Below are 25895 nucleotides of genomic sequence, written 5' to 3'. Positions count from 1 at the left end.
TCTCTCTCTGTCCCAAAAATAAATAAAAAACGTTGAAAAAAAAAAATTTTTTTAAATTAAAAAAAAAAATGTTATTTACATAAACATGTAATGTGTTTAACACTGCTATTTTTAAATGAATTAATAATTATGTTAATTTCTTGGCTTTAATTTCTAAAGCAGTCAATATCAATATAATCTAAAAAATTAAGTTTCTTGCAATCCCCCTCAGTAATTTTTAAGAATGTAAAATGGGTCTTAAGAACAAAAGTCTGAGAAACACTACTATAAAACAGAATGATCTGTCAGAAAACCCTCTAATTGCTACAGAAGAAGAAAGAAAAAATTATCATTATTAAGCATAGCTCCATTCAATTCAATTCAAGTAAAACAAATGTTCTTAAAATACAACCAACTAAACACTGCTTTTTATCTTAAAACATTATTTTCCCTCAGTAAGTAACCAAACTTACTTTTTTCAAATATAACAGAAGAAAATTTTAGAAGTTCTAAATATTTTCTCATTGTGAATTTCTCTATTCCCAATGTATCATTAATGTTGAAAATACCCAATGATTTTGGATGGAATGGAATACATTTGAAAGCTCAAAGAAGAAAATAAAATTGTCAGCTCTCCCTACTTATACTGACATTCAATGCATAAAGTATTACTAATTAGCACTGCTGAGAATAGGAATAATTCTAAAATTCAAAACCATTTACTTAGCAGCTGTTATGATCATCCTTTCAGATCTTCATAAAGCTATAACTGAACAAAGTTTACCAGATTTTCAACATAAGAAACAGCTATGTAAATAAGATACCATCAAAAATACATTTTGGTCTTTAAAGAATTCACACTACTTAATTTTGACTGATATTATTATTATTGCCTACCAATAAAATACTAAAAGAAAATTTAAAGTACTATCTCAACTGAGATAAAAAAGACAAATTATGAGATTGTTCACATCCTTAGTTATAGAGTTTGGAAGAGATTTCATACCAGCAGATATTAATGTGTAGAAGAGGTGACTGTTTTGGCCAAACTGAGACAGGACCTACAGAAGATTTGAGGAGCCATATATAGCATTCAGGTTATTTGACAGTAATTACTCAAAGGCAGCAATTTTTCTTTTAGCATTTACTATGTACCATGCGTTGTTCTAAGTCCATTTTTCTTACATGAGTTAACTCATTTACTTCTCACAACCCTCTAAGTTCATCTCTCCTTTATAGAAGAAACTGAAACGTGACTTGCCCAGTGACACAGAAAGCTAAGTGGAAGTCAGGCTTTCTGTCTCCAAAACCTGGACCTTAAATGACTAGCATATCACACTGCCTCTCTAGTGACATGTGCTAAGATGAAAACCATGCTTTCAGTGACTACCCAGGTTATCAATGACAATGCAGTTTTCAACTTTTACCAAAACACTCTCATTGTCTCTGACACCGTGGATGACTCTTTTTCAAACACTATTGCCTTGACACTTGATTTTTTGTTGTTCTTCTCTGAATATATATTGGTTCTCCTTTGTTGATCTTCGTAACAAATATTTGTTGGACACCTACTAAAACCCAAGCATTATTCAAAACAGTAAAGATATTGCAAGAAACAAGAGTCAAGAATCCCTGCTCTTCTTCTGACCTTAAAAAAAAAAATAGGAGTTGAACTAAAGACTGAAAAAACTTTTTTTTGCAGTTCAAGCCCCGTGTCGGACTCTGTGCTGATAGCTCAGAACCTGGAGTCTGCTTCAGATTCTGTGTCCCCCTTTCTCTCTCTGCCCCTCCCCCACTTGCTCTCTGTGTCTCTCTCTCAAAAATAAACACTTAAAAAAATTTTTTTAAAAGTTGACATCTGCTTAATTTCAATGGTGGATATGGTTGCATATATGATTTACTGTACTATTTAATATGTCTGAAATGTTTCTTAGTTTAAAAAAAAAATCTCATTAGAGATTACTGGAGGAAAGGAAAAGGGAAAAGGAATAGGGAAGAAAAAAGAAGAAAGAGAAGGAAAAGAGAGATGTGAGGAGAAGAGGTAAGGAGAAAGCAGTGAGAAGAAGGGATATCAAGGGAGAGTAAAAGCCAGGGAAGAATAAATAACCTCCTAGCTATACCTTCCACCAAGCTGGCCAGACATTTTAAGTATATGATACTCAACAACAAATTTTCTCTAGGCATCTGATATTTACTATGGCCTAGCCAGATAGCATTGCTTAAATGAAGTATTTATTAACTGAAACAGACTTTCTCAAAAACCATTTTCAGTGTTCAAGACCAGGAACATTATTTTTGTTTAATTGTGCTTAGTTTGTTAACCTGAAGCTGGACTATAAACATATTAAAGTAGTTAAACTCTCATACTTCTATCACCAAGTTCATGTAAGAACAATTATCAAACTCATTTACATTCTAAGGTTTCTATTTCACTTTCATTGAAATAGCTTTGAAGGTCAGTATTGGCCACTGATAAACTATAATCTGAATTTCAGGAGCATATATGCATTTCAAAAGTTTACTATTTCATAAAAGGAAATAAAAATGAGCCAATTATCTCCATAAAATAAGACTTCCTATTAAAGCAAATATTACTATACAAAATAATAATTTGAAGAATAAACAGCACATTATTTTATTCATTGTTTTTACTTTCTACTTGAGCTTTCCTTAATAGATAAGTAATTAATAAATGGTTTTTATGAGCATTATTAAAATGTGAAAAATTAGGGGAGCCAGGGTGGCTCAGTCAGCTAAGGGTCCAACTTCAGTTCAGGTCATGATCTCATAACTCGTGCGTTCAAGCCCCATGTCAGGCTCTTTTGGGCTCTGCACTGAAAACTCGGGAGCCTGAAGCCTGCTTCTGATTCTGTTTCCCTCTCTCTCTGCCCCTCCCACGCTCATGCTCTGTCTCTGTCTCTCTCTCTCTCTCTCTCTCTCTCTCTCAAAAGTAAACATTAAAAAATTTTTTAATTTTATAAAATAAAATGTGAAAAATTAAAATAAGCCATCTTATATTTAACATAGCCAAAGAGATATCTACATATTATCACACCTATTTACTATTACACTTTTTAAAACATAATTCTTTGCTATAGCTCAGTGAAATGCTCACCTTTATGCATGTCAAATTACAAACTTCAAGGAAGTAAAGATTTAATGGTATGCTATTTTGAGTGTTTAATGTGTATCAAATGCCTTGACTAAATAAGCACTTTACACAGGGTACTGCTAAATCATTTCAAATCTCACCACCATCCTGCAATCACCATCTCCATTTTACGGCTGAGGAAACAGATTCAGTTAGTAAATGGTAGGGCTAGAATTTGAATTCAGATCTGACACCAAAACCATAGTTTTTTCCACTCCACCAAGTTACACAGATTAAAATTTATAGTCATCAATCATTCATTAACAAAATTTCAGTAGTACTATCAGTCTCAATTACACAAAAACATAAATTATCTGCAGTACACTATTTAACACCCAAATTATCTGCAATACTGTTTAACCCCAAACTCAGATATATAATCCTTGATGATTACAAGCTAGTGAACGTACCAAATATTTCATGCTTGACACCTGACAAGCAATGAGGTTCTCATATATTAAAAACAGGCAGTCTACCATGAATGAACAGGATATTCGAATGCCTATTCAGAACTTAGAATGCACTTTCCTTTTATATGAAAACAATGTTAAAAATGGTCATTCTATTCCCAGGCTATTAATATTAAATTGCAGTCTAACAACTGTATGTAGCTACCATTTATAAATACAGGAAAATATACATGTGTGTGTCTTTGTGTATGTGGGAGGGGGGAATTTATTAATATTCTGAGTTCTAAATTGTGATCTTAGGAATTCAGTTGCCTCCCAGTTTGTCAGTGAGAGCAGAGATGTGCCTGACACCCACGACAACACGGCAGCTTTGCAGAGAGGCAGGGATTCAGCGGCAGAATCGGCGTTAAAGAAAAAATTAATTAGTAGTGCCTGCTGGAAAATCTGAACATATGAGAGACAGCGTTCCTCTAGGTAGAGATCACCTACTTTCCAAGCAATTTCTATTCTATAGAGCACTTAAAGTATTTGTAAGTCAAAGACAAACTGTATTACAAGTTAATTGGGTGTACTGTAGAAAACACATTTTTACTTTCTTTATTTCTACTTGAGGTGGCAAAACTATAAATACAATGCTTAATAGCCAAATAGGCAAACATTATGGTTTAAATTATTAATACATGCATTATCTTTATATTCATTTGCAAAAGGAAATCTATATTGCCAAGTTAGTTAATTTTTGTTACCCAGACTGCTGTTAGGCTGCTTTGACCTACCAGTTAGCATATATGCTCCTTGTAGTTGGTTTTACATTGATACTAAGTAAAACATAATTAGATAATTATTGAAGAAAATACACAGACCCAATAATAATGGTATCATAGTTGAAATGCCAGCTTTATCACATTCTTACTGTGTGATCTCGGGCAAGTCATCTAAGACCCCTATGCTTCAGTTTCCTCATGTGTAAAATAGGAAAAATAATACTTAACCATAATAATGAGCAAAATATGTAAAATATTTAGCAAAGTATCAACTGAACGGTATTGATTTCAGTAAATGACAGTTATTAACTATCCAAAAATGTTAAGTTGTGCTAAGTGACCACCCAAATTCTTTGCACAGATTATGGTACCAATTTTTTTAATATACAAGGGTTTTTTTTTTTAACATTTCTTCATTTTTGAGAGACAGAGTACGAGCAGGGGAAGGGCAGAGAGAGAGGGAGACACAGAATCTGAAGCAGGCTCCAAGTTCTGAGCTGTCAGCACAAAGCACAATGAGGGGCTCAAACCCACGAATCATGAGATCATGACCTGAGCTGAAGTCCAACACTTAACTGACTGAGCCACCCAGGTACCCCAATATAAAAGTTTTTTGATATGTTACCTTATACAAATTCTTCAAAGTTAAAAAAAATCTAATAGAAAAAACATCAGACAATAATTACACAAGTTTATTTAGCCAGTAGTTAAACCAAAAGCTTTATAAAGCAGACATATATTCAGTTTGTATATATATCCTCTGTTTTATTTTTTAAATTAACATACAGTAAAACTGACTTTTTCAGGGGAATAAGAGTATATACAGTTTTATGAATGTTAACCCATATAAACCACCATCATACATTAACAGTTCCATTACACCAAAAACCTTCATACTCTTTCTACAACTGTAAGTTATATATAGTCATAAGCAACATAATCCCTGATAACCAGTGCTGTTTTCCATCACTAGAGTTTTACATTTGCAAGAATGTCACATAAATGGAATCACAAGTTGCTTTCACTAAAGATAATGCCTTTAAAATTCATCCAAGTTGCATACATCATCAGTTGGTTCCTTTTATTACTGAGTAGTATTCCATTTTATGGTGTGTCCATTCACACATTGACATCTGGATCACTTCCAGTTTCTGATAATTATGAATAGAGCTGCTATAAACACTCACGTACCAGCTTTTGAGAGAAGAGAGTTTCATTCCTTCTGGGAAAATACCTAGGGATGGGATTGCTGGGTCATGTGCTGAATGTATGTTTAACTTTGTAAGAAACTGACAAATTGTTATCTAAAGGAGCTGTACAATTTTGCATTCCTGTCAGCGATGTGTAAGAGTTCTAGTTGTTCCACATTCTTGCCTGCTTGGTTTTGTCAGAATTTGTTTGATTTTGTTTTGCTATTCTAATAGGTATGTAGCGGTATCTCTTATTGGTTTTATTTTTCTTACAACTTTTTATTTTTAAGAAAGAGTCAGTGGGGGAGAGTAGCAGAGGGAGGGAGAAAGGAAGGCGGAGAGAGGAGGAGAGAGTAAGAGAGAGAGAGAGAGAGAGAGAGAGAGAGAGAATCTTAAGCAGGTTCCGTGCTCAGCACAGAGTCCAACACAGGGTTCGATCCCATGACCCTGGGATCACAACCTGAGCCAAAATCAAGAGTCAGACACTCAGCCAACTGAGCCACCTGCACCCCTCTCTTCGTGGTTTTAATTTGCATTTCCCTAAAGGCTAATGACATCAATATATGTTGATATACTCAGTTTTTAAATATTATATTAATTCTACTTATTAAAGGACTGTTTAATATTTTAGCACTTAGCCTGTTAATGAAATGAAATAGTTTTATCAAGTAAACTAAGCTTGATGTCTTTTCAAAATCATTTACAACACTGAGGATTTCAAATTGTCCTCACAAGCAATAATAGAAAGTTAATGCAATGCACTGAGTATGAAATGTAGTCAAATAAATTCAACTTGTATTAAAATGAATTTTTGTAGCTTTTTAATAAAAATTGAGAAAATTAAATAGCTTCTTTTCTAACTTCGTTCTTCTCATGTTTCCAGAAACTCCTTCCACAAAATAACCGAAGTGTAACAATGTTCCTCAACATTTATTATTTTGTACTAGGCACTATGCTAGACTTTTTTAAGTATACAAATATTAACAAGTCAAAAAGACCCTGCCCTCAGTTTGTATTATTCACAATTTTTAAAAATTAACTACTTTTTTTAAAAATAGGCTTTCTCGAGGCGCCTAGGTGGCTCAATCGGCTAAGCATCTGACTTTCACTCAGGTCATGATCACACGGTTCACGAGTTCCAGCCCCAGGCTGACAGCTCAGAGCCTGGAGCCTGCTTCGCATTCTGTGTCTCCCCCTCTCTCTGCACCTCCCCCGCTTGTGCTCTGTCTCTGTCTCTCAAAAATAATAAAAAATAAACGTTAAACAATAAATAAATAAATAAATAAATAATAGTCTTTTTCTTTTAGAAATTTTACATTTAAAGGAAAATTCAGAAGACAGTACAGAGTTCCCATATACCACCCTCCCATTCAGTTTCCCCTATTAACATCTTATATTAGTATGGTTCATTTCTTAAAATTAATAAACCAATACTGAACTTTTTTCAAAGTAGCAAAGAATATTATTTCTATCACCCTTTAAATGCTTTAATTATATTTTATATTAATATTTATTTATATTTAGGAATATGGCTTCAAAGAAACTTCTGTCCCTTCATTTGACCCTCCAATTCAAGTTCCCAACACAGACTCACTTAAAGTTCTGTCTCAATTGCAAATTATCAAGTTACTAGAAAAAGAGATTCTAAATTACCCCATATGAGGTACAATGTCCATTTTCCAAAGAAAAAAACTGGATTATTTCCTTCCATCTCTATTTCTGCTTAGTATGATTCTCCTACACCAATTTTTTCACATCTTCATGGTCTGAAGACTAGAGAGGATCTCTTTCCCTGCTGGGTACAGTTCTAAAAACCCCAGAAGACAGCTAGTTCATTTCACATAACCATCCTTGTACCAATAACTGTGTAACTTCCATATGGAAGCTTCCACATATTATACTTCCCTATGATTAGAATAGGGGTACAATGAGTGATCCAAAACAGGCAGATAACAAGAGGGTTATCAGTGATGTAGACATAATCACTGGAAGAATTTCTGGTAGCCAATTAACCAAATCGATCTGTCTATCACCATTGGGGACTGGGGCAGGAGGCTGGGGGGCAGGTTTGTATTTATACATTATTTTTTAGAAATCATCTTTTTCACTAGGAAATAAAATATTTGTAACTGCATTTATACATTCTTTTGTAGTCTTGTCTTAAAAGTTTCTTCAGAGCTATTAAAATTTCAGAAACTACATAACTAGCACTCTTAGCAGTTTCTAATTACAGTGTTGTGCCTGTGAACAAATACTATGGAAAATGTTGAGAGTAGGGATTTCAGCGATTTAGAAGTGGAAAGGTGAATGGCACCAAGAGTTCAACCACAGAGTAAGAGAAAGGAGGCTGCTTTAGAATGTGGGGGTGCTAGTGGGGGGGGGGAGGGGAGTAGATTCAACTACACATAACAGAAAAATCCACATTCACTGTGGCTTAAAAAAATACAACTTTACTTCTCTCTGACATAAAATAATCTGAAAACAGGCAGTCCAGGTCTGTTCTACCATGTCACCAACATAAAAGTATCCTTCCACTCTCTAATCCACCATCCTTGGAATATAGCCCCTGTCCTCATGGTCTAAGTTGGCAGCTAGAGAAAAAGATTAAAAGGGTACAACTCTCCCTTTAAATAGAATTTTGGAAGTATCACACACTTCCACTTACATATCACTGATCAGAACTTCTTCATAAGGTTATACCTAGCTGCAAGAGAACCTCGGAAATTTAGTCTTTCAGCAAGTAGAAGATAGTGCCCACTAAATATCTACATTTTGTTAATTTGAGAAAAACAAAGAATATGCCACAGTAGGTAAAAGGCAACGAAGGCAGATGAAGCTAGGAGATGTGAATGCAAATTTTCCTTCTCTAATCTCAAGCTACATAATGGCTAAAATGAAATGTTTTTGATCTATTACTTACCTGACAGAGAAGAAGAAATGGAAAAAGAGAGAGACCTTTAGATTCTTAACTACAGAAAACAAAGTGATGGTTACCAGAGGGAAGGAGGGTGGGGGGATGGGTGAAATAGGTGAGGGGGGATTAAGGAGTACACTTGTGATGAGCAGTGGGTAATATATGGAATTGTTGAATCACTATATTGTACTCCTGAAACTAATATAACACAGTATGTTAACTAACTAGAATTAAAATAAGAACTTAAAAAAAAAAAAAAAGAACCTTCTTAGACTATTTCTTACTCTGCTCCATATGATTACCTAAAAAAAAGTCCATTTGAGAAATAAAAGTGTGAATCAAAATAATTTGGCTCAAAGTGGTAAAACCACTTCAGTTTACAAAGGTATAAAACAAGTATGTCTAACAAATAGAAAACACCAAGGTAAAGAGACATTTTTTAGAAAACACCAAGGTAGAGAGAGATCTTTTAAAACCAAACAAATAAAATCACACTATCACTCTTCTTCCCTTAAGACTTAAGTTATTTCCAGGTCCAGAAACTTAGCCTAAACTCTTCTGCATACCCACTCCATTACTTGGTAAACCTCGTCCTTATATTCATGAAGTATATCTAATCTCCCTGTTTTTCCTTCCTTGCCATTTTAAGGAGTTTACTATAATCACCATGGAATCACAAGAATAATCATGAAGAGGGCAGGTGGGTGTGGGGATGGATTAAATGGGTGATGGGGATTAAGGAGTGCACTTGTGATAAGCACAGAATGTCATATTTAAGTACTGAATCACTAAACTGTACACCTGAAACTAATGCTACACTGTATGTTAACCGGAATTTTAAAAAACTTTTAAAGAATAATCATGAAAAAATTATAAAGTTTAAAAAAAATCTTAAAATATAATTCCCTAGAACTTCAAATATTCTCGCTTTACAGAACTATGTCAACTAGTATTTATTTATATCATCTTCTTGTCTCAAACAAGGAAACTGCATTTCTAAGGCCCTAAACATTAGGTGATATATTTGAGTCTTTACCACAGGCATGATAGAGGTGGCTGTGGTGGTGATGGTGGTAGGACCAAATTAAGACCTCTAGAAGCCCCAAGTACAGAAAATACAACAGTATAATCCTTTACCCCCACCGTATTAAATACTATACAACTAAGATTAAGTTAGTCCAATAAAATTATTTTTTTTCAGAATACTACTTCAAAAAAAATTTTTAATATTAAGTGGTTTCAATATTTTTTCAAATTCTTTTTCCTCCACTTTGCTGGTACCCTAAAGCCTCTGCTGGATATGGCTTTTGGGTAATCAGTATTAAGTAGTAGTAAGAAATAGAAGTGAAAGCAGTTGTAACTTGAAGAGGTCCATCTGTATCAGGTATTTTACATACGTTATTGATAATTCTTACCACAGCCACAAAAGGGAGATACTATCGACCCTGTTTTGCTGATAAAGAAATGGCTCAAAGAAACTATTAGATAAGATGCCCAAGGTCATTCATGCAGTAAATGGCAGAGTTGAGTATCTGAAATAGGCCTTTCTGTCTCCCAAGACTGATCCATTAGACATACTGCCTGTAGGGCATTTCTTTAGAACCTGCTACTGAACAAAATTTCATTTCAGAGAAACACTGAAAAATGATTTTTAAAGGCATCATTTGATAGTACTCAGATTTTCCATGAAACTTAATCACCGATAATTCTAGATAATGGCTGTAAATATATAGCCAACACTGCTGCATTGCACAACTCCAGAGAGCCTTTTTTTTTTTTTATGTGAATGCTGTCCTCTGGGTTGTGCAATGTACCAGCTATAACCCAAATAAATGCTTACCAAAAGCCTTGTCAAGGCCATTTAATGTTCTGTTTTCAAAATCATTGCAATCATTTTTTAAAAAGCAGATAAGTATTCTCAGAATGTTAAAGAAAGGTATTTTTTTTTTTAAAGAAAGGTATTTTAAAGCACATAAAAAATACCCAGCATCATTAACCATCAGGAAAGTATAATTTAAAACCACAGTGATATACACCTATTAAAAAAGTTGAAATCAAAACAACACAAAAAACCTGTAACAACAAAAACAAAAACAAAAAACCTGACCAATACCAAGTGCTAACAAGGATGAACAGCAAGTGGAATTCTCATATATTGCTGGTGGGAATTCAAAATGGTATAGCCACTTTGGAAAAGAGTTTGGGAGTTACCTACAAAATTAAACATATACTTACCATGTGACTCCTGGGTATTTACCCAAGTGAAATGAAAGTTTACGTTCATATAAAAAGCAATTCTCAAATGTTTACAGTTTTATTCATAGTTGCCAAAAACTAGAAATAACTCAAACATTTTTCAACAGATGGATAAATAAACAAACGATGGTACATTCATACTATGGATTACCACTTAGCAATGAAAAAGAATAAATTACTGATACAGGCAACAACAAGAATGAATTTCAAAGGCATGTTCCAAGTTAAAGAGGCTGACCCAAAAGTCTACACAATTATGATTCTACTTACATGACATTCTGGTAAAAGCAAAACAACAGCCATGGAGAACAGATCAGGGTTTACCACAAGGTTGGAGATGGGTGGGGACAGGCTAATTACAAAGGGGCAAAAGGAACTCTGTGTCTTGATTAATTACCAAGTGGTGGTGGATACACATTCTATACCTTCGTCAAAACACATAGAATGGTATATCACAAAATATGAATTTTACTGCATGTAAATTTACAAATTAAAAGAAAATTTAATTCATGAAAAAATAAAGGAAATATGTCAAATAAAAAAAAAAGAATGAAAAGGTTTTTTAAAATTATTAGTTCTAGGGGCGCCTGGGTGGCGCAGTCGGTTAAGCGTCCGACTTCAGCCAGGTCACGATCTCGCGGTCCGTGAGTTCGAGCCCCGCGTCGGGCTCTGGGCTGATGGCTCAGAGCCTGGAGCCTGTTTCCGGTTCTGTGTCTCCCTCTCTCTCTGCCCCTCCCCCATTCGTGCTCTGTCTCTCTCTGTCCCAAAAATAAATAAACGTTGAAAAAAAAAAATTTTTAAATTATTAGTTCTAGAAATGGTTATGCTCTGGAGATAATACAGCTTCCCCTAATCAGCTAGAGAGATAAAATGTAAAATGCTTAAAACAAGGCTTACCACATTCTCAACTGATACTAGTCCCCTTTCCTTTCCTTACCCATTTCTCTCTCCTATGTACACATGTCTGTCTGTCTACTACCTTTCTTTCTTCCTCCTCTACAATGACTATAAATTGTTTTTGCCTACTTCACATTCCTTCCACCCATTTCTCTACTAACTAGCACTCCCATCCTTTAGGGAACTGACCTTCCCCCATCTTATGTGGTTCTGATGATAATGCTAATGATAATTCCCCACAGTGATCAGCCCAAGGATGGACCCCATCAGAGGACTTCCTTCACAAAGTTCTTAGTTCTTCACCATAAGCTCTCAGTGATCTGAGGACCGTGCATCTCTGCCATGAAAGACTTCTAACATTAACAGAAAATAAGACCAACATACAGAAAGAAGTAAACTCAAGAAATGGAGAGTATCCTGAAGACATCATTTAAAAATTTTTTTTCAACGTTTTTTTTATTTATTTTTGGGACAGAGAGAGACAGAGCATGAACAGGGGAGGGGCAGAGAGAGAGGGAGACACAGAATCGGAAACAGGCTCCAGGCTCTGAGCCATCAGCCCAGAGCCTGACGCGGGGCTCGAACTCACGGACCGCGAGATCGTGACCTGGCTGAAGTCGGACGCTTTAACCGACTGCGCCACCCAGGCGCCCCATGAAGACATCATTTAAATTCCTGGATCTGTTTGTTCTTGGACTGCTCCATCTCTGCTTTCCACTTACAAAGACAGTAAGTTACCTTTTTAGGCCAATTTAGAACTATTGGTTTTAATGCTTCCGATTTTATGTTTTTTAAGGTTTCTTTTTTTTTTTTTAATGTTTATTCATTTTTGAGAAAGAGAAAGAGACAGGCCACAAGCAGGGGAGGGGCAGAAAGAGAGGGAGACAAAGAATCCAAACCAGGCTCGAGGCTCTGAGCTTTAGCACAGAGCCCAACGCGGGGCTCGAACTCAAAAATCCAAGATCATGACCGGAGCCAAAGTCGGATGCTTAACCAACTGGGCCACCAGGTGCCCCAAAGTTTTTTGGTTTTGTTTGTTCGTTCATTTGTTTGTTTTGAGAGAGAGAGAGAGAGAGAGAGAGAGAGAGACAGCACAAGTGGGGAAGGGGCAGAGAGGATCTGAAGCAGGCTCTGTACTGACAGCAGTGAGCCCAATGCAAGGCTCGAACTCAGAAACTGTAAGATCATGACCTGAACTGAAGTCAGACCCTCAACCAACTGAGCCATCTAGGGTTTTAAAAGCACAAAATAATTTGTTTCTCTAAGAGAATAAAAACAGTAAATTATCTCTTTACCTGCTGTGGCCTTCAGTTAATTTATTTTCAATACTGGTGGCTGTTAATATATAAATATTACCTACCCCTGCTGTAAAGAGATAGAAATAAAAAATAGAGCTATATGTAGACTGAAAACAGACGTCCACTAAAGATTTACATTCCAAGTACCAGGAACCTTACAGACAGCTTTTAATGTAAAGTTTAGTCAGATTTGAAGTCTTCAATCCAGGTAGTGCTTACTTTTCACCACTTGGCATTTTACCACTCTATTCATTCTTTTTTTTTTTTTTTTTAATGTTTCTTTATTTTTGAGAGATAGAGAGAGGAACAAGCAGGGGAGGGACAGAAAGAGAGGAAGACAGAATCCCAAGCAGGCTTCATGCCATCAGCACAGAGCCCAATGCAGGTTCAAATCCATGAACCATGAGATCATGATCTGAGTCTCAACCAAAGAGACGCTTAACCGACTGAGCCACCCAGGTGCCCCCAACTCATTCAAAGGTAGGTAATAAAGGTATGTTACTTTGTATCATTCTGGCTTTACATCGTTCATTCACTTATGTTCATCAGTATTTGAAGAAAGGCAATTGCATATGCCCATTGGAAACATACACACATGCAATAAGGATTAAAGCAAAAAGTCTTATAGGTTGACAACATATAATAAACTTCTAATAAGTCTTTCTTCAGCTTGTCTGCCTGGAATGCCCCTACTTATTCTTTGATACTAAGCCTAAATGTCACCTCCTTTCAATACAGCCTTCTCCACTTTAACATACACTAATAGAACTGCTTGCTGCCTCTGCCTCCTCTCTATCATAGCAATTACCAAATTACAATTATTTATATGTTAGTGGTAATAAGAAACTTCTGCAGTAAAAATTTCTCTAGTAAAAAATGAAACAGAAAAGAGCAGATGAAATAGAGAAACACTGTAGTAACAGAATTCCCAATTTAACAACTGAATGGATCTGATGGGGAACTCACAGATGACTCAGAGTTCAAGTCTGGGCAATGGAGGAATAGGCCTATTTAATAGAGAAAGGAAAGTTAGAAATAAAACTACATTTTAGAAGAAAGAAAATGAGAGAAAATTCAAATTTGAGTATGTTGAGCTTGATGGCATGACAAACAGGTGGAACTCTCCAGCTGGAAATTGGGAGTTTGGGAACTTACAGTACAGGAGTCACCTGAAAGAGGTACTCACTGAAGCCAACAGACCAGGTAGTATTCCAAGGAAAAGAAGCTAGATGTAGAAAAATACATAAAGCAAATACTCAGGAAACAAGTTGGCCCTGTGAATGAAAAGAAGAGTGGCTACAATATATAGGAGAGCTAGAAGGACTACAAAGTTATAAGAAGGGAGAAGGAATCTGGAGAATTAAAAAAACAAGAATTAAAACTGAAAAAAAGTCCCCATTTGGCAATTCAGGTCACTGGTAGTAACAGAGAGAACAGCTTTAGTGAAAAAGAAGGTAGCAAAATATAAACAATATACATGTTGGTTTTTCTTTTGGGCTGTTGGATAACATAAAAAAGGAGGGGGAAAGAGAAGAAAAAAATAAGAAAAGATGTTTTTTGGGTCGATTTTTTTTTTAGGCCATTGAAGATGTTAGGGGAGATTCAAATAAAAATAATAAAAGAGTTAACTAATGAACCCATATATTCCAATAGAAGGGATAAAAGAAGTAGTCATGAAAGTCTAAAGACACATCCCTAACACTAAATGGTAGAGAAGAAGAGAAATTAAACAATTTAGAGATAAAGAAAAGCAAAGCTCACGAAGATTGTTTGATGGCCTTAATCTTGCTACTCTTTTCAAAAAAAAAAAAAAAAAAACAGTTAATTGAAAACAACCTACAAAGTCTTAGAGCAGGCTAGAATCAGGGGCTAGAAAGAGAGTAGGAAAAGGTCTGAAAAAGCCCCTGTAGGAAGTCAATTAGAAAAGACTTGCCAAACAATGTAAGTGGGTATTCTGGTGCACACCCTATAATTAATTGTTCATCTCATTTCCACCTGCCTAGTAGAAGGGCACAAATTCTGTAGCCTATTTGATTTGACTGATATTCATTGTAAAGACAGCCTACTATGTCTGATGTGAGGTAATGATGTTCTTTCTCTACATCTTCTTTTCCATTGTATATTACTGCATTTTTTTCTTTACTATGTTACAAAACTTTGAAATTAATCATTTTTATTGCTTCAATGTTTTCTAGTCTTGCTCTGATGCTTTGCTTAAATATCCAAGCAGTATTTGATTATTTAAGAAATCCTTAAGTAGTCTATTTTCTTAAAATCAAGTATGTGATATACAGAGAACAGGAATCTAAACTTAAAACTGGCTTTATCTTTTGACAGCTGCTCATTTATTACTATGATTAAAAATAAAAATTCCTGGGCACCTGGATGGCTCAGTCAGTAAAGCCTCCAACTTTGGCTCAGGTCATGATCTCACAGTTTGTGAGTTCAAGCCCTGCGTCCGGCTCTGTGCTGTCAACTCAGAGCCTGGAGCCTGCTTCCAATTCTGTGTCCCTCTCTCTCTGCCCCTCCCCCACTCGTTTTCTCTCTCTCTCTCTCTCTCTCTCTCATAAGTAAAACATTTTTAAAAAATTTTTTAATTAAAAAATAATAATAGTGGGGCGCCTGGGTGGCGCAGTCGGTTAAGCGTCCGACTTCAGCCAGGTCACGATCTCGCGGTCCATGAGTTCGAGCCCCGCGTCGGGCTCTGGGCTGATGGCTCAGAGCCTGGAGCCTGTTTCCGGTTCTGTGTCTCCCTCTCTCTCTGCCCCTCCCCCATTCATGCTCTGTCTCTCTCTGTCCCAAAAATAAATAAACGTTGAAAAAAAATAAAATAAAATAAATAAAAAATAATAATAGTAAAAATTCCCAGGGCGCCTGGGTAGCAGTCAGTTAAGCACCCCACTCTGGATTTCAGCTCAGGTTATGATCTCAGGGTTTCATGAGTTCAAGCCCCCCGTGGGGCTCTGCACACTGACCACAAGGAGCCTGCTTGCAGTTTTCTCTCTCTCTCTCTCAAAATAAATAAACTTTTAAAAAACAAAAATATTTAAAACAATAAAATTTCCTGGGAAAATATGACCTTTAATATTTTGAAGCTCCAAAAGTTATAGAAATAAGTGTCTCTTTTCCTTTACCCCCAAAATTTTCCAATTACATAACTCATATTCAGATACTTTATACATATTACAAATTCTGTGAAACATTTAAAAATAAATATGGTATGGCATATATTTAAAAGAATATGGTTGCCATAAAATAGTCACTTTAGAAAGCTCTCATACTTGGGGCACCTGGGTGGTTCAGTCAGTTAAGTGTGGGACTCTTGCTTTGGCTCAGGTCATGATCTTATAGTTTGAGCCCCATATCCAACTCTGTGCTGGCAGCACAAGCTTGCTTGGGATTCTTTCTCTCTCTCCCTCTCTCTGCCCCTCCGCTGCTCATGTGCATGCATTCTCTCTCTCTCTCTCTCTCTCTCTCTCTCTCTCTCAAAATAAATAAACATTTTTTTAAAAAACTTTTAAGAAAAAAAATAAAGCTCTCATACTTACTCCTAGAATGCTGCCATTGCATAAAAAGCTATGGGATTCAACTTTTAGAACTCCTTTAAAGTCTTAACATAATCTATATATTATTGTCAAAGTGACAAATCTTCATTTATTAAATATAGGTTTCACATTGGGGATATTTCTGGTTATCATAAGGTGGTTTATCTAAATTAGAAATACCACTTATGAACAAAAAATATGACTATAAAACATGCAACAAGGGGCGCCTGGGTGGCTCAGTCAGTTGAGAGTCCGACTTCAGCTCGGGTCATGATCTCACAGTCTGTGAGTTCGAGCCCCGCGTGGGGCTCTGTGCTGACAGCTCAGAGCCAGGAGCCTGTTTCAGATTCTGTGTCTCCCTCTCTCTCTGACCCTCCCCCATTCATAATCTGTCTCTCTGTCTCAAAAATAAATAAACGTTAAAAAAAATTAAAAAATAAAACATGCAAGAAATTTTATGCTGCTATAATGACACCATCACTAAAATATATTTATGACTATATTCCCCTCCTCCACACTGTCTGCTCCGTGGGTTACCACTCATACATTCTAGTAACTTGGGTAAAAATAAAAATGCGATCATTTTATAGCCACAGTTCCTACTATTATAGATAATATAAGCAGCTCTGATGGTTTCTAAGAGTCAAATTATTCAATATTCAAAGTAGTTATAGCACTCTCATTTTTAAATTTAGCTAGTTGTTATTCAATGCCCTATCTTTTTGCATACTATAGTGAAAATGTCCATTACCCCTCTGGCATATACCTGATGCTAGCCTACTCAGTCAGTTGTCTACTCCTGTTACAAACATATACATTTACACACATGCAGCACTAATTTTAATTCCCTATATGTGTATTTTTTCCTTAGTTTGTCACCTGAATATTACCTGTCAGCTTTGCCTGTTCATGAGCCCTAGGACAGTCTTCCCAATGGTAGCTATACATTTCCATTGGTTCTTAAAAAAAACAGTCTAATCTCACACAGCTGCCTTGAGCCTAAGTCATCTTAAACTTAACTAAAATCTCTCCACACCACATTCTACTCTCAAAACAAAAACATTAATTTAAAGCATAGTCTTTTTCTTACATTCATAAGCTTCAATCCACTTTAAAGCTCTACTTCTGAGGATTATTCAACTTTACCTTTATTCTCTTCAAAGATATTTATTATTAACTCAGCATTTATCATTGTCCCTATTCTCAAAGTTATACACCTGAACTAAGAAATGCTCAAGAAAAAGTTTAATCAGCTGTCTTGTTTCTTCAAGACAGTCCCAAATTCCTCCATTGTTGACTCACATATATTAGACCATAAGCTTCATTTCTGATTGAAAAAATAAAATAAAATAAAATAAAATAAAATAAAATAAAATAAAATAAAATAAAATAAAATGACTATATTTAAGGAGAAGAGTTAAGGTACATTCTAGGAAAAGGTCAGTGAATGTCTACCCAGCTGTAAAAACTGGAATAGAAGAAAATCAAAATAATTTGATTTTATGGAAAAAGCAGCAGAGGCCCAGAGACAACAGGTGGCTTACCCAAGTTTACACATTTGGTGGCAAAGCCAACACTCATATCCAAGTCTCCTGATTTCAAGTTCAAAGCTTTTCTACTTTAACCATTCATTCAAATGACTAAACAGGATTATATTAAAAGAAAGGAGCCAGACACAAAAGACTACATAGTGTATGATTCCATTAACATCAAATTTCTAGAAGTGGCAAAACTATAGAAACAAGAGCAGATCAGTGGCTGCCTATGGCTGCGGGATAGGAGCAGGAATCGGGAAAGTGGGCACGGGGAAGTTTTCTGGCAGATGAAAGCATTCTAAAATTAAATTGTGGTAATTGTTATACAACTGTATAAATTTATTAAAACTGAAACTGTGAATTTTATGAGACATAATTTATATTTCAATAAAGCTATTCAAAAAATAAGTTAAAGAACTCAGATTTGGCTTTAAGTCCATACAAGTCTCAGGAAATTATCACTATCAAAAGTATCAGTAAAACACACCAAAAAGAACAGCTTTTTTCCAAACTTCAGATCCTTTTCCCTTCAGAATTTCCAAAACCTGGGTACCTTATTTTCCAACCTTACATTTTCCATGGAGACAAAGTAACAAGAAGTGCACAAATATACACATAGGAAACGTGCATAAAATTCCCGTGAAAACACTTTGGTTATTGATCATTATTTCCCTTTAGGTAGGACCAGCACTGATGTAAATAAGCCTCTGCAGACAGTTTAAAGGATAACAGACTGTTATCTGGTCTGACAAATTGCTCCAAAACAGAATTCTTTAGTGATTTCATTTTCATGACATCTTTGGGCCATTATAATGTAAACACTAATAGTCTTTTTATTTAGAGGAGCCGTTTTTAATTGTATATTAGCAAGTTTCTTTAGTTTATTATTTGTGCATCCTAATTAGGCATACATTTCCTCAGCTTATTCAGCACTGACAGCCTATTCTTTACTTACAAATTAAAAATAAGTTGTATCTCTCTCATAACAGTTAATGCTTTACACCTATGAGAAGTACCACTGTTTGAACCTTAAAAATAAACAGACTTTTAATTAACGGAGACCTAGATATCTGTAATTATGTCAGAGGAAACAGTCAAAATTACTTAGTAAACCTACATTTCCCATTCTGCTGGGGTTCAGTTTACTAAGGCTAAGGAAAGACTTTTTGGCCTCAAGAATTTCAATTACCACCTTCCTAAGCCCTAGAGTTTCACCAAACTTCCTAAAAGAGAAAGAAAAATCTGCAACTTATAAAAAGAAAGCAAAATATTTACCCTAGCTTAAGCTCTTAATTTTAAAGAGTAGGTTTCTCAAAATTACAATCTTTTGACATTTGGTAACTGAATGAATTAAGTAGTTATTCAAAGAACTCAAGACATGAAAAATGTAACACAATCTCAACTGAATATATATCTCTTTCAGGTACAATCCCATGTGTTAGAGAAACTTAATCAATCAGATCCAAATGATTGGGGCCCGAATTATGAAACACACTTTCTCCCTGTGACCTTTTCACAGTAACTGGCTTAAACTTGCTAACAGTACTCCCATGAATGGAGAACGCTGCTGTTCATTTTAGTTTGTTAGTCCTCTTCAAAGGACACAATATTTTTTTTTTTTTTACATTTTTATTACTGCAACGAGGGCACACAAAGAAGTTGAAGAGATATTCTAAAAACCAATTCCTTGTAAACAGATACTCCACAGATGAAGACAACAGAGGAGACATGAAAATACATTCTAGGAAACTGGAAGAGGGGTTTATGATATATTAAATATTAAGCAGAACAATAATGTGACTGATACAGCACCCTTAACAATGAACCAACAACCCCATATCCCTTTTTATATGGAGTTACAAAATCATTTTTAATAAATCATATTAAACCCTGCCCCAACTAAAGTTCTAAGTCTCTTGCCTATTGCCTCAAAGGAAATGAAATCATTATAATAAATCTATTGTAACATAAAAGCTAATGTTTTATCAGGAAATGTTCTTTGTATGAACTCTATAAGAAAAAAAAAATCTTATAAGGATGGTCAACTCCCTCCCACTACTGGGAGAGGAAGGATGACAGAGAAAAGAAGGAAATGGAGGGAGAAAGAAAAACTGAAGAAATCCCCCTCACCTCCAAACAAAGCAGGCTCATCAACCAATAAGATCCTCTGACTCTCTCAATCTCCCTCCCTTCACTGACTGCCCCAAACATAGCTAAAATCTGAAACAATGTATAATATAGAAGCTACAAATTATATTTTGATCAATTATATTTTACCAATCACGATATTATGATCAATTATATTTTAAAAATTATACACATGATTTTTAAAACTAGCTTATGGAGTGATGACTTAGTCATTTAATAACATTGCTATGCTTTTATAGTTTGATGGTTTGTAAATACCTTTTTTACCACAGGCAAATTATTTTGGCTCCAGGTATTAATGGAATTTCATATCTCATTTAAGGGATATTATAATATAAATAACCAGCCACAAAATTATTAAAAATTTAAAACTCATTCATGGTTCATTAACAGTCAATTGAATAAAAAAATTTATACAAACATAAAACAGGTTCATTTTAGTTGTTATGTTTGTAGTAAATCAAACAGAAGACTCTCCCGTTTTTATGTTACTTTTATTCATTTATAATCAGAAAGTTACATTTAAAGTTCATATCATGTAATATTTCTCATAACTCAGATTCTATAAAATAAACATCAGTTTAATTTCCCATTTACATCTACAATTGATATTAGCATTTTATTATTTATTTTATACTGTGAACTTTATTTACATTAACCAGTCATCAAGACTGTGACAAGTAAAAATGCTAAGTCTGATCATAAAATAAGTATGTTGAGTCATATTTATTCAGTTTATCCCACTGCTAAGATACATTTGAAAAACCCAGTTCCAAGATACAAAAAACATAGGAGGCATTTCAATAGTGATTTTCAAGCTTTATTTCAGTGCTTCAATGAGGAGGCTATACTATAGAACCAATATAAAAGAAAAGAGAGTAATAGCAAAGACAAGTTTGAACCACATCAGCACTAGCCTTATATTGGTAAAATTTGTCAATTTTTTTAAAAACCTGAGACATATTTCCTCTTCACATGTCATTTTCTGACCACCAAAAAAAAAAAAAAAAACAAAAACAAACTATCACAAAAAGATATATATTTTTTTAAGTTTACTTACTTATTTTGAGAAAGAGAGAGAGAGAATCCCAAGCAGACTGCTCCACAGTCAGTGCAGAACCCGATGCGGGGCTCAAATTCAGGAACGATGAGATCATGACCTAAGCCAAAGTCGGCCACTTAACTGACTGAGCAACCCAGGAGCCCCAGAAAAAGATATTTTTTAATTTTTTTTTTCAATGTTTATTTATTTTTGGGACAGAGAGAGACAGAGCATGAATGGGGGAGGGGCAGAGAGAGAGGGAGACACAGAATCGGAAACAGGCTCCAGGCTCTGAGCCATCAGCCCAAAGCCTGACGCGGGGCTCGAACTCACGGACCGCGAGATCGTGACCTGGCTGAAGTCGGACGCTTAACCGACTGCGCCACCCAGGCGCCCCTGAGAAAAAGATATTTTTTAAAAGTAGCCGATGAGTGAGGTATTGGGTTTTGGTAATTAAAGTCTTTTTAAAAGAAAACTTAAGTGAGAGGTACCTGGATGGTTGAGTGGGTTGAAAGGCAGTCTCTGCCCCTCCCCCACTCACGCTCTCTCATGCTCTCTGGCTGCCTCACAAAAATAAACATTTTTAAAAAATGAATTTCAAAAATAAAAACTTAAATGAAATTAACCATATAGCTCTACTTTCTGTAACAAATATGAGTAACTTATACTGAAATACATAGCATGATCTCATGGGCCCTATGTGTTCTCCCATTAACAGTAAAATGTACATTGGGTGCCTGGGTGGCTCAGTCAAGTTAAGCATCCGACTTTGGCTCAGGTCATGATCTCATGGTTTCTAGGTTCAAGCCCTGCGTCTGGCTCTGCTGACAGCTCAGAGCCTGAAACCTACTTTGGATATTGTGTCTCCCTCTCTCTCTGTCCTCCCCCACTCACTCTCTGTCTCTCTCAAAAATAAACATTAAAATTTTTTTTTAATAGAAAGTAAAGTTTATATGAGTTACATGTTTAGAATATTGTAGATATTGATATAAAGTCATTTATTTAATCAAAGAAGAATAACCCTATGCCAAGTGAGTGATATCATTCGTTTTATTGGTCTGATCCCTAATCATTTCAAAGAGAAAATTGTGGGATATGGAGGGAGGTTGAGTAAGAGGGGATATAGACTGCAGAGTAGAATATAGAGAGAAAGGAAGGTTGAGAGGAGCCTAATACCTTAAAAAATGTATCTTAAATGCATACTCATCCCCATACAATAGTCTTCTGTTGGGAATTTTAAAATGGTTTTTTAAAAATCAATTGTAAATATCTTTTACTTTTAGGCCTGTTTGTCTTATTATAGCAAACTACAATTTAATAACAACTCAAACTGCGAAAAAGAAACTATATACTTTATGGTACAGAAATATAAACTACAGACTCATTAAGAAGGGAACCAAAGGAAATCTTGTACTGGTCCTTTAAAGGCTACACCTACTATACCACTGACTGTAGAAGCCTGGAAGTTAGTATCTCATCTGAAGAGTACCAACAGAACCAGTACTGACACATGTATTAATATTAATACTTGTAGTTTCAGAATTGTTTACAATCTTAGTTGTGCTTTATTTTTAAGTTTTAAAAAATTACATTTTTTATATTTATTCTTATGATTGTAAAATGGAAACTCTTTGATAAGTGTTCTATAATATGAAATGTGTGGATTTACCATTTAATTAAACCAGGAGATTTAGTAATGCAGTTTATAGTAAATCAAAAATAACCACTTAAGAACTGGAAAAAAAAAACATAAAAATAGTCTGGCATGTCTTATAAAACATTGTTTAATTTATAGCATAAACCCCTTCAAAGTGGTAAATATCTCACTACTATACATCTCACAGGTATGGCCATTCCTTTCAAAGAATCTATTTTTTTTATTTTATCAGCATTGAGATTCAATTTACATAATGGAAAACAATGGAGAACAAACAGCCCAGCCACTATTTCCAGAAAAAAAAAATATCCTAATGATTTTAATACATACATTATCAATTTCTAGCCTTGAATATGAGTATGTGTACTATGAGAAGTAAAATAACATATCTAACTTATTACAGTTGTGACATCTAAATAAAGCACCATAAACCAAAAAATAATTGCTTTATAGTCAAAGGCACAAGTTCAATTTGGTAAAGCCACTGGACTCACTGCGCTATATTACAGAAGACAGAGGTTAAGAGGTGACCTTGGGATCCTGCTTTCCAGATGTCTGAAGGGTCCATTTCTTAATGAAATTATCTCTACTCTTAATAAATATTTAGCTTACTAATTACCCAGTCAATATATTCGTCTATATAAGACTCTACTTGATTTCTGAAATTTTAGGACTATAGATATTATAAAGAAAAAATTTATGAACATACAACTTGCACAAAGGATTAAGATATATTTCCCCTCTGATGCAATGCACAAGAAGACTAAGAAACTTACTATCACACATTCTACATTATGGGGCATATTTTCTGAGATTTTAAATGAGAAATTCAATAAACCTGAAGCATCTACTTTCCATTATTTCAGATCATGAAAAGATTTAATTTGTAATACTATATATATAATACATGTATATATATTATATACATTATATATAATACATATATTATATATATATATCTTTTCAGATGTATATATATATATCTTTTCAAATGTATATATATATATCTTTTCAGATCATGAAAAGATTTAATTTGTAATACTATATATATAATACATGTATATATATATATAATACATGTATACATATTAATGTATATATAATATACATATATATTCCACAAATAACTATATACAGATATATGCCCATATCAATTCCTTTACTCTTTTAATTAAAAATTTATGTTCCTTCAGGTCATAAAAATCAGGGTTTGGGCATTTTAAAAGTTCAAACACATATTAAGCTATGCTTTCTTTGCTTTGGCACTAGCTCCCCCTCCAGACCAACCTACTAATATAACTGTACTTAAAAAAATAAACAACAACACAAGTTTTTCCAAACCACTAGCAAATTTCAAAATTCACCTCTTTTAAGAAAATTCCAGTACCTTAAAATAACTAATTAAAACTGAAATCAAACACTGTATAATGTAATCAGAATTATTTTTTTAATTCCATACATCTCAAAAAGAACTGACCTGTAGGAAAATAACTTCAAGTGACTCTTTAAGAACATCCTAAACAATATATATAGTGCTATATTTTATGGGAATTATTTTGAATCACTATCCTAATAAACCACAATATACTCATGTTAACTCACTACTTGAATCAAAGATACATTTTTGCATGTTTCTGCAATCCATGCAAGTTTCATTCCAGCTGTTCAGCTCTTCAAGTACAATTCTCAATTTATAAAAGCAGCAAAAGGAAAATCCAGGTCTCCAACCATCTTCTATGTTCCTTACAGCCTATTCATTTTTAACTCCCTACATTTCTACATACTAAACTGTAAAATAACAAATTCAAATGTTTGAATGCCCACCTTATCCTTACTACCCTAATACTGTATTTTCATATGGAGCAATTAAGACTTTCTATACACATTTCATGGTATATCTCATAAGGTTAGCAATGTACAAGACCTTATCATTTAGCATACGTTTAGGGGTTTTTTTTAGGTTATTTCAGAGAAGGGAGAATACAACTTACTCTATTATTTCAGTACAGCACTGTTATGTTTAATTTCTCTCCTAAAATGTTTTCTATATAATGCACCCTTTAAAAGAATTATGCGTCAAAAACATGACATTTAAATTTAATCAAGAAAATAAATATACACTTAACCCCAGGAGTAACAAGAAAAAAAAAAAAAACTGCAATGAAACCTTGCCTACAGTTTCTAAAGACAGCCAAGTTAAAGTTCGGTCAGTTACCCCTGATGAGCTTAATTCTAAACTGACAGAAAACTTTTGTTGAAATTTGTTCTGCGTTACCTTGAAGTTTGGGGTTATTACTGGAGATTCTGAATTTCCTAGGTTCGCCTTCTTGAGTTGGCTTAAGTCAACTGTAAATTAATTCAAACATGGATAGAAGAAAACACCTCTTCGTGCCTTTCTCCAAGGCCTCAATCAAAAGTCTAATAATATACGGCAAAACGCTAAGAGCTCACCAGGGATAAACCCTAACCAAGTCACTGCCATTTAACTTACACTGCGTCTCTGACGTTCTGTATGGCTGAAGATTGCAATCCCCACAGTAAAAGAACAGGTGCTGCACCCGACAACCCACTCACTCTTGCAGGACAAATCTTCTTTAATAAATAAGGGCTCATTTAACCTTCCCAAATAAGTTTAGATACTCAAAAGCCGCCAGCTCATCATTTCCACATCAATTGGGGGATGCAGTGGCACTCACGCCTTTAACTGCCCCGGCATTGGCCCCTCGCCGGGAGCGGATCTTTGTACGGGTCCACTCCCCGATTTCTGACCAGAGAACCCCTCACGAAAGCCGGAAACGTACAAGCATCCTCCTCCCCACAGTCCGTGACTACAGGGAACGAGTTGCTGGCAAAAGGGCAGGTAGGTGGAGAGGAGAGAAGAGGGACACCTCCCACCCCCGCCCCCATCATCCCTTCTCCTCTCCACGGCTTCGGCCCCTGCCCGAAGCAAGGATGCGCGACGCCGAGGACACCCGCGGAGGCAGGCGCCCCTCACCCTCAGCTCGCGCCCCCGGGCCGCGCCGGAGCGTCCCGGGGGCTTACTCCCCACTTTTCCGGGAGCCGCTGGGTAAGCAGCAGTTGCAGCAACAGGCCCGGGGAACGCCTGGGG

At 35.2% G+C, this 25895-nt stretch overlaps 1 protein-coding gene across 10 annotated transcripts in view; it reads right to left on the bottom strand.

The window, feature by feature from the left end:
- FUT8 (fucosyltransferase 8) overlaps positions 1-25895 on the bottom strand; it is a 342855-nt gene that overhangs the window by 287675 nt on the left and 29285 nt on the right. The gene's annotated exons all lie outside the window — the stretch shown is intronic.

Source organism: Lynx canadensis, chromosome B3, assembly GCF_007474595.2.
Source record: "Lynx canadensis isolate LIC74 chromosome B3, mLynCan4.pri.v2, whole genome shotgun sequence".
Classification (NCBI taxonomy): Eukaryota; Metazoa; Chordata; class Mammalia; order Carnivora; family Felidae; genus Lynx; species Lynx canadensis.
The sequence above is the reverse complement of the archived record's forward strand: the minus strand, read 5'-3'. Positions and strand labels throughout refer to the sequence as shown.